Source organism: Oncorhynchus nerka, linkage group LG6 (assembly GCF_034236695.1).
Source record: "Oncorhynchus nerka isolate Pitt River linkage group LG6, Oner_Uvic_2.0, whole genome shotgun sequence".
In the NCBI taxonomy this organism is placed as follows: Eukaryota; Metazoa; Chordata; class Actinopteri; order Salmoniformes; family Salmonidae; genus Oncorhynchus; species Oncorhynchus nerka.
This window is the reverse complement of record NC_088401.1, coordinates 13,733,764-13,742,892: the sequence shown is the minus strand read 5'-3', so window position 1 is coordinate 13,742,892 and position 9,129 is coordinate 13,733,764.

Genomic DNA, 9,129 nt, shown 5'->3' with positions numbered 1-9,129 from the left:
GTTCTTGACACAAAACGGTGTGCCTGCCACCTACTACCAGACCTCGTTCAAAGGCACTTAAATATTTGGTATTTTCCATTCCCCCTCTGAATGGCCCATACACAATCCATGTCTCAATTGTCTCAAGGTTTAAAAATCCTTCTTTAACTTGTCTCCTCCCTTTCATCTACACTGATTGAAGTGGATTTAACAAGTGACATCAATAAGGGATCACAGCTTTCACCTGGATTCCCCTGTCATGGAAAGAGCAGGTGTCCTTAATGTTTTGTACATTCAGTGTCAGTCCATAAACATTGTTTGCTGATATTGTCGCGTTTCGTCTACGAGGAAAGCTCGATTCGGGGGGCGCAGGGGTGACTGAACTCACAAGCTTGGGCACGTTTGCCCTTTCATTGATTGCGCCTTTGCGGGCGTTGGTTAATTTGACTGCGCGCAAGCAAGAGTGCTAAAAAATTCAGCTGAAGAATCACTTCTCCCCTTAATGAGATAATCAAAGTAATGTATGCAAATGAATTACCTCACAAGCTTATCAAAACGTACCTGCCCTCTCCTGTCTGAAGAAGTCCATTTATCCAGTTAGCGGCAACAGCTCATGTGGATGGCGTGATGCAAATCATGGTTGATTTGATTAGGACAAATTAAGTACCTCACTGCTATCTGACCTTGTCTGAGTTTTATGTAAATTATAGACACAATTGGTGTGATAGAATAAATTGCATTATAATCTGATAAAAACATTTTTTTTTTATATAAGAAAATGGCTAATCATGCATACTTAGATTTAGTGGTGACTCCAGGAACCGTGGAGTCCCTCAATAAATAATTTCTAGTCATTGGTTCATATTTGAACCTTCAGTTAGTTGAAGGGTTCTCAGAGGAAAGTTCCTGGAGGATTCCTGGAGTGGGGGCGTGGAGGGAGTGGGTGGCGTGGAGGGTGTGGGGGAGTGGGGGCGTGGAGGGCGTGGGGGGAGTGGGTGGCGTGGAGGGTGTGGGGGAGTGGGGGCGTGGGGGCGTGGGGGCGTGGCGTGGGGGGCGTGGGCGTGGGGGCGGGGGGGGGGCGTGGAGGGCGGGGGGGAGTGGGGGGGGCGTGGGGGCGTGGGGGGAGTGGGTGGCGTGGGGGGCGTGGAGGGAGTGGGGGAGTGGGGGCGTGGAGGGCGTGGGGGGAGTGGGGGCGTGGGGGAGTGGGTGGCGTGGATGGCGTGGGGGGAGTGGGTGGCGTGGAGGTCGTGGGGGAGTGGGTGGCGTGGAGGGCGGGGGGGAGTGGGTGGCGTGGAGGGCGTGGGGGAGTGGGTGGCGTGGAAGGCGTGGGGGGAGTGGGTGGCGTGGGGGGGAGTGGAGGGCGTGGGGGAGTGGGGGCGTGGAGGGCGTGGGGGAGGGGGGGAGTGGGTGGCGTGGAGGGCGTGGGAGAGTGGGTGGCGTGGAGGGCGTGGGGGAGTGGGTGGCGTGGAGGGCGTGGGGGGTGGGGGGAGTGGAGGGCGTGGGGGGAGTGGGGGGAGTGGAGGGCGTGGGGGAGTGGGTGGCGTGGAGGGCGTGGGGGAGTGGGGGCGTGGAGGGCGTGGGGGAGTGGGGGAGGGAGCGTGGGGGTGGGTGGCGTGGGGCGTGGGGGGAGTGGGTGGCGTGGAGGGCGTGGGGGAGTGGGTGGCGTGGAGGCGTGGAGGGCGGGGGGAGTGGAGGGCGTGGAGGGCGTGGGGGGGGAGTGGGGGAGTGGGTGGCGTGGAGGGCGTGGGGGCGTGGGGGAGTGGAGGGCGTGGGGGAGTGGAGGGCGTGGAGGAGTGGGTGGCGTGGAGGGCGTGGAGGGCGTGGGGGAGTGGGTGGCGTGGAGGGCGTGGGGGAGTGGGTGGCGTGGGGGCGTGGGGGGGTGGCGTGGGCGGGGGGGAGTGGGCGTGGTGGCGTGGAGGGCGGGGGGAGTGGGTGGCGTGGAGGGCGTGGGGGGAGTGGGTGGCGTGGGCGGGGGAGTGGGTGGCGTGGAGGGCGTGGGGGAGTGGGTGGCGTGGAGGGCGGGGGGAGTGGGTGGCGTGGAGGGCGTGGAGGGAGTGGGTGGCGTGGAGGGCGTGGAGGGCGTGGGGGGGGTGGGTGGGCGTGGGGGAGGGGGGGTGGGGGAGTGGGGGGTGGGGGGGAGTGGGTGGAGTGGGGGGAGTGGGGAGTGGGGGCGTGGGGGGAGTGGGGGCGTGGAGGGAGTGGGGGAGTGGGTGGCGTGGGGAGTGGAGGGCGTGGAGGGAGTGGAGGGCGTGGGGGAGGGGGGAGTGGGGGAGTGGGGGCGTGGAGGGAGTGGGGGCGTGGAGGAGTGGGGGCGTGGAGGGAGTGGGTGGCGTGGGGGGAGTGGGTGGCGTGGAGGGAGTGGGGGAGTGGGGGAGTGACTTAGTGGCTTTAAGATTGATGTTTTTTTGTTTGTCTGTTCTGTTGTATTGTCGTCACATGTTAAGGTTGAAAACGGTCAGTTTTGTAGATTCATTTAGTCTAACAGACCAGGTGTGTGAGTTCCTCAAAGCCTATGAGAAGTTGGAATAGTTAGCACTTTACTACTGTATGTACCAGGGCTCCCGTGGTGGTGGTGCAGCGGTCTAAAGCACTGCATCTCAGTGCTAGAGGTGCCACTACAGACCCTGGTTTGATTCCAGGCTGTATCACAACCGGCCGTGATTGGGAGTCCCATAGGGCGGCGCACAATTGGCCCAGCGTCGTCTGGGGCCGTCATTGTAAAGGGGGGTTGGCCATCATTGTAAATAAGAATTTGTTCTGAACTGACTTGCCAAGTTACATTTGTAATCGTTAATGATATTCATTTTATATTAGAAAATGTAATATGCATAAATATTAATTTGCTGTGTACAAACTTTTAACATGATGAACAGGAAATACATTTACGCTAACAGGTGACTAAAAATAAGTCATATGAAAGAAACTCCTCCAATATGCCACGCCTCCAATAAGAAACTCCTCCAATATGCCACACCTCCAATAAACAACTCCTCCAATATGCCACACCTCCAATAAACAACTCCTCCAATATGCCACTCCTCCAATAAACAACTCCTCCAATATGCCACACCTCCAATAAACAACTCCTCCAATATGCCACACCTCCAATAAGCAACTCCTCCAATATGCCACACCTCCAATAAGAAACTCCTCCAATATGCCACACCTCCAATAAGCAACTCCTCCAATATGCCACACCTCCAATAAGAAACTCTCCAATATGCCACACCTCCAATAAACAACTCCTCCAATATGCCACACCTCCAATAAGAAACTCTCCAATATGCCACGCCTCCAATAAGAAATTCTCCAATATGCCACGCCTCCAATAAGAAATTCTCCAATATGCCACGCCTCCAATAAACAACTCCTCCAATATGCCACGCCTCCAATAAGAAACTCTCCAATATGCCACGCCTCCAATAAGAAATTCTCCAATATGCCACGCCTCCAATAAGAAACTCTCCAATATGCCACACCTCCAATAAACAACTCCTCCAATATGCCACGCCTCCAATAAGAAACTCTCCAATATGCCACGCCTCCAATAAGAAACTCTCCAATATGCCACGCCTCCAATAAGAAACTCTCCAATATGCCACGCCTCCAATAAGAAACTCTCCAATATGCCACGCCTCCAATAAGAAACTCTCCAATATGCCACACCTCCAATAAACAACTCCTCCAATATGCCAATAAGAAACTCTCCAATAAGAAACTCTCCAATATGCCACGCCTCCAATAAGAAACTCTCCAATATGCCACGCCTCCAATAAGAAACTCTCCAATATGCCACGCCTCCAATAAGAAACTCCTCCAATCTGATAGGCTGCCACCTCTACAATATATTATTAAAAAGGGTCAAAATTGAGCCCCTCTTATAAAAAAAATACATTTTTTCAGAGGGATTCCTCAAGGAAACCCAAAAGATTCTTCCAGACATCTTTACTTCTAAGAGTGTACAATAGGCCTAATTAGAACACTGAGATTTTTTCCAAGGTTTTCAGGTGCTTGGAGTCAAGTTAAACGGTCTGTCAGAGTCTGTACTGCAGATGGCACAAGATGAAAATGTGAGGTTCTTTTGAATCTGTATTGAGCAGAGTGTGTGGATTGAAGTAGGCCTGTAGCCTTCTGTAGATTTCTGTAGACTTCTATAGGCCTGTAGGCTTCTGTAGGCCTGTAGACATCTGTAGATTTCTGTAGACATCTGTAGACCTGTAGACATCTGTAGATTTCTGTAGACATCTGTAGACCTGTAGACATCTGTAGATTTCTGTAGACATCTGTAGACCTGTAGACATCTGTAGATTTCTGTAGACATCTGTAGGCCTGTAGACATCTGTAGATTTCTGTAGACATCTGTAGGCTTGTAGGCTTCTGTACGCCTGTAGACTTCTGTAGGCTTGTAGGCTTCTGTAGGCCTGTAGACTTCTGTAGGCTTGTAGGCTTCTGTAGATTTATGTAGACTTCTGTAGGCTTGTAGGCTTCTGTAGATTTATGTAGACTTCTGTAGGCTTGTAGGCTTCTGTAGATTTATGTAGACTTCTGTAGGCTTGTAGGCTTCTGTAGGCCTGTAGAATTCTGTAGGACTGTAGACATCTGTAGACTTCTGTAGACTTCTGTAGGCTTGTAGACTTCTGTAGGCTTGTAGACTTCTGTAGGCTTGTAGACTTCTGTAGATTTCTGTAGACTTCTGTAGGCTTGTAGGCTTCTGTAGGCCTGTAGACATCTGTAGATTTCTGTAGACTTCTGTAGGCTTGTAGACTTCTGTAGGCTTGTAGACTTCTGTAGGCTTGTAGGCTTCTGCACAATTCTGTATTTTATTTATTTATTTATTTTATTTCACCTTTATTTAATTAACCAGGTAGGCTAGTTGAGAACAAGTTCTCTTTTACAACTGCGACCTCGCCAAGATAAAGCAAAGCAGTTCGACACATGCAACGACACAAAGTTACACATGGAATAAAACAAACATACAGTCAATAATACAGTTGAAAAAGTCTATATACAGTGTGTGCAAATGAAGTAGGATAAGAGAAGTAAAGGCAATAAATAGGCCATGGTAGTGAAGTAATTACAATATAGCAATTAAACACTGGAATGGTAGATGTGCAGAAGATGAATGTGCAAGTAGAGATACTGGGGTGCAAAGGAGCAAGATAGATAAATAAATAAATACAGTATGGGGATGAGGTAGTTGGATGGGCTATTTACAGATGGCCTATGTACAGGTGCAGTGATCTGTGAGCTGCTTCTGTAGTCCTGTCAGCCTGTCAGTTTCTGTATACTTATGTAGGACCGTAGGCTTATGTGGGCCTGTAAGCTTCTGTAGGCCTGTAGTCTTCTGTAGGCTTCTGTAGACCTGTAGATTTCTGTAGACCTGTAGGCGCCTGTAGGCCTGTAGGCTTCTGTAGGCTTCTGTAGGCCTGTAGGCTTCTGTATGCCTGTAGGCTTCTGTAGGCCTGTAGCCTCTGTGTGTGTGTCTGGGCTCTCTCTGTGTGTGTCTGGGCTCTCGGTGTGTGTGTCTGGGCTCTCTGTGTGTGTGTCTGGGCTCTCGGTGTGTGTGTGTCTGGGCTCTCTGTGTGTGTGTCTGGGCTCTCTGTGTGTGTGTCTGGGCTCTCTGTGTGTGTGTGTCTGGGCTCTCTCTGTGTGTGTGTCTGGGCTCTCTGTGTGTGTGTCTGGGCTCTCTGTGTGTGTGTGTCTGGGCTCTCTGTGTGTGTGTCTGGGCTCTCTGTGTGTGTGTGTGTCTGGGCTCTCTGTGTGTGTGTGTCTGGGCTCTCTGTGTGTGTGTCTGGGCTCTCTGTGTGTGTGTGTCTGGGCTCTCTGTGTGTGTGTCTGGGCTCTGTGTGTGTGTGTGTGTCTGGGCTCTCTGTGTGTGTGTCTGGGCTTTCTCTGTGTGTGTGTTCGGGCTCCCTGTGTGTGTGTCTGGGCTCTCTGTGTGTGTGTCTGGGCTCTCTGTGTGTGTGTCTGGGCTTTCTGTGTGTGTGTGTTCGGGCTCTCTATGTGTGTGTGTCTGGAATCTCTCTGTGTGTGTCTGGGCTCTGTGTGTGTGTGTCTGGGCACTGTGTGCGTGTGTGTCTGGGCTCTCTGTGTGTGTGTTTAGGCTCTGTGTGTGTGTGTGTGTGTGTGTGTGTGTGTGTGTGTGTGTGTGTGTGTGTGTGTGTGTGTGTGTGTGTGTGTGTGTGTGTGTGTGTGTGTGTGTGTGTGTGTGTGTGTGTTTGTGTGTGTGTGTGTGTGCAGTATCATTAGGTATTTATTCTATCTCAACCTGCAACCCGGTCTGGTGAGGGCCAGTGGGGGAACAGCCCCAACCTGCAGGTCTGGTGAGGGCCAGTGGGGGAACAGCCCCAACCTGCAGGTCTGGTGAGGGCCAGTAGGGGAACAGCCCCGACCTGCAGGTCTGGTGAGGGCCAATGGGGGAACAGCCCCAACCTGCAGGTCTGGTGAGGGCCAGTAGGGGAACAGCCCCGACCTGCAGGTCTGGTGAGGGCCAGTATGGGAACAGCCCCGACCTGCAGGTCTGGTGAGGGCCAGTAGGGGAACAGCCCCAACCTGCAGGTCTGGTGAGGGCCAGTAAGGGAACAGCCCCAACCTGCAGGTCTGGTGAGGGCCAATGGGGGAACAGCCCCAACCTGCAGGTCTGGTGAGGGCCAGTATGGGAACAGCCCCGACCTGCAGGTCTGGTGAGGGCCAGTAGGGGAACAGCCCCAACCTGCAGGTCTGGTGAGGGCCAGTAGGGGAACAGCCCCGACCTGCAGGTCTGGTGAGGGCCAGTAGGGGAACAGCCCCGACCTGCAGGTCTGGTGAGGGCCAGTAGGGGAACAGCCCCGACCTGCAGGTCTGGTGAGGGCCAGTAGGGGAACAGCCCCGACCTGCAGGTCTGGTGAGGGCCAGTAAGGGAACAGCCCCGACCTGCAGGTCTGGTGAGGGCCAGTAGGGGAACAGCCCCAACCTGCAGGTCTGGTGAGGGCCAGTAGGGGAACAGCCCCGACCTGCAGGTCTGGTGAGGGCCAGTAGGGGAACAGCCCCGACCTGCAGGTCTGGTGAGGGCCAGTAGGGGAACAGCCCCAAACTGCAGGTCTGGTGAGGGCCAGTAGGGGAACAGCTGTTCAGTGTAACCCTGCAATCTCTATTGGATTTATCCCTCTCCATCGCTGGGCCCCACACACAGTCTGCGGTGAGGATGTAAGAAACACACACACACAGTCCAGTCCACAGTGAGGAATTCATGACTGCACACTCTCTGTCCCTGTGGGAGTCACCCAGGGGTCAAGAAAGGTAGAATTTAACAGACTCATAGACAGATAAAGAGACAGAGAAAGAGACAGACAGACAGACAAACAGACAGACAGACCGACAGAGAGAGAGAGAGAGAGAGAGAGAGAGAGGAAGAGGGAGAGGGAGAGGGAGAGGGAGAGGAAGAGGGAGAGGGAGAGGGAGATGGAGAGGGAGAGGGAGAGGGAGATGGTCCTGACCTAAACAACACTAGACACTATGGAACACAAAGCTTTTACTATCTCATCCTGGAATACACAAGGTCTGAGGTCATCTGCCTTTGGCCTAAAGAACAGGATCCCAGATTTCATCAAATAAATTGAAATACAGACATTGTCATCCTACAACCTAAGAAACATGGAATAAAGGAAACAGACCCACGGGTTGTCCTCTAGGTTACAGAGAGCTGGTAGTCCCATCCACCAAACTACCAGGTGGGTGGTATAGAGGAGACAGACCCACGGGTTGTCCTCTAGGTTACAGAGAGCTGGTAGTCCCATCCACCAAACTACCAGGTGGGTGGTATAGAGGAGACAGACCCACGGGTTGTCCTCTAGGTTACAGAGAGCTGGTAGTCCCATCCACCAAACTACCAGGTGGGTGGTATAGAGGAGACAGACCCACTGGTTGTCCTCTAGGTTACAGAGAGCTGGTAGTCCCATCCACCAAACTACCAGGTGGGTGGTATAGAGGAGATGGACCCACTGGTTTTCCTCTAGGTTACAGAGAGCTGGTAGTCCCATCCACCAAACTACCAGGTGGGTGGTATAGAGGAGACAGACCCACTGGTTGTCCTCTAGGTTACAGAGAGCTGGTAGTCCTATCCACCAAACTACCAGGTGGGTGGTATAGAGGAGATGGAGCCACTGGTTGTCCTCTAGGTTACAGAGAGCTGGTAGTCCCATCCACCACACTACCAGGTGGGTGGTATAGAGGAGACAGACCCACTGGTTGTCCTCTAGGTTACAGAGAGCTGGTAGTCCCATCCACCAAACTACCAGGTGGGTGGTATAGAGGAGACGGACCCACTGGTTGCCCTCTAGGTTACAGACAGCTGGTAGTCCCATCCACCAAACTACCAGGTGGGTGGTATAGAGGAGACAGACCCACGGGTTGTCCTCTAGGTTACAGAGAGCTGGTAGTCCCATCCACCAAACTACCAGGTGGGTGGTATAGAGGAGACAGACCCACTGGTTGTCCTCTAGGTTACAGAGAGCTGGTAGTCCCATCCACCAAACTACCAGGTGGGTGGTATAGAGGAGACAGACCCACTGGTTGTCCTCTAGGTTACAGAGAGCTGGTAGTCCCATCCACCAAACTACCAGGTGGGTGGTATAGAGGAGACGGACCCACTGGTTGTCCTCTAGGTTACAGAGAGCTGGTAGTCCCGTCCACCAAACTACCAGGTGGGTGGTATAGAGGAGACGGACCCACTGGTTGTCCTCTAGGTTACAGAGAGCTGGTAGTCCCATCCACCAAACTACCAGGTGGGTGGTATAGAGGAGATGGACCCACTGGTTGTCCTCTAGGTTACAGAGAGCTGGTAGTCCCATCCACCACACTACCAGGTGGGTGGTATAGAGGAGACAGACCCACTGGTTGTCCTCTAGGTTACAGAGAGCTGGTAGTCCCATCCAACAAACTACCAGGTGGGTGGTATAGAGGAGACGGACCCACTGGTTGTCCTCTAGGTTACAGAGAGCTGGTAGTCCCATCCACCAAACTACCAGGTGGGTGGTATAGAGGAGATGGACCCACTGGTTGTCCTCTAGGTTACAGAGAGCTGGTAGTCCCATCCACCAAACTACCAGGTGGGTGGTATAGAGGAGACAGACCCACTGGTTGTCCTCTAGGTTACAGAGAGCTGGTAGTCCC